Genomic DNA, 815 nt, shown 5'->3' with positions numbered 1-815 from the left:
ACTACCACCACCATCACTACTACTACTACTACTACTACTACTACTACTACTACTACTACTACCACCACCAGCACACAAGCACAAACGAGCCATCAAGTTAAGAGGGTTAGCGATAAGCCCAAACAGGCCAATTGTCTCTATCAGGCCCGGGTATCTGGTTTCGGTGGTTTCAGATCCTGTCCTTAAGAAAGCTGTGAGAGATAACTCTATTCTGGTAACACTGCTCTCTCTCTCTCTCTCTCTCTCTCTCTCTCTCTCTCTCTCTGCATATATTATCTATCATTCTATATTTAGGTTATTGATATTAGTTTTTCTTGGGGGAAAAGTCGACTGGTCCCGTGTGTGTGTGTGTGTGTGTGTGTGTGATCACGTGCAAGACTCGTGACTACTGGCCTGGCTTCCCCCGTGAGAGAGTAAAGGGTTCACAAGAGTCCCATCTATTTCAAAGATTTTGGCTCGTGTTCTGAAGCCTTTTATCTCATTAAGACTATTTTCCAAAGGCCTCAGAGGTTATTATCGTGAGTGTTTTTCTGTTGATAATGCAGAATTCCTGTCTGATTATCACTAGAATCATGAAAACAACCCTCAAGACTTCAGTAACTTCCAGTAGAGCCTCTTGGAAGTGTAGAATTCTTATTAAATTATCATTAGAATCAGGAAAACACCATTGAGAACCTCAGTAACTTCCAGTACACGCCTGTGAAAAGTGTTGAGCCATTGCTAAACTATTATAAGAATTCTGAAAGCACTACTACTTCTGCCTGTTAAAAGTGCAGCATTCATGTTAAACTATCACCAGAACCATGAAAACACTC

This window comes from Scylla paramamosain, chromosome 29 (assembly GCF_035594125.1).
Source record: "Scylla paramamosain isolate STU-SP2022 chromosome 29, ASM3559412v1, whole genome shotgun sequence".
NCBI lineage: Eukaryota > Metazoa > Arthropoda > Malacostraca > Decapoda > Portunidae > Scylla > Scylla paramamosain.
The sequence above is the reverse complement of the archived record's forward strand: the minus strand, read 5'-3'. Positions refer to the sequence as shown.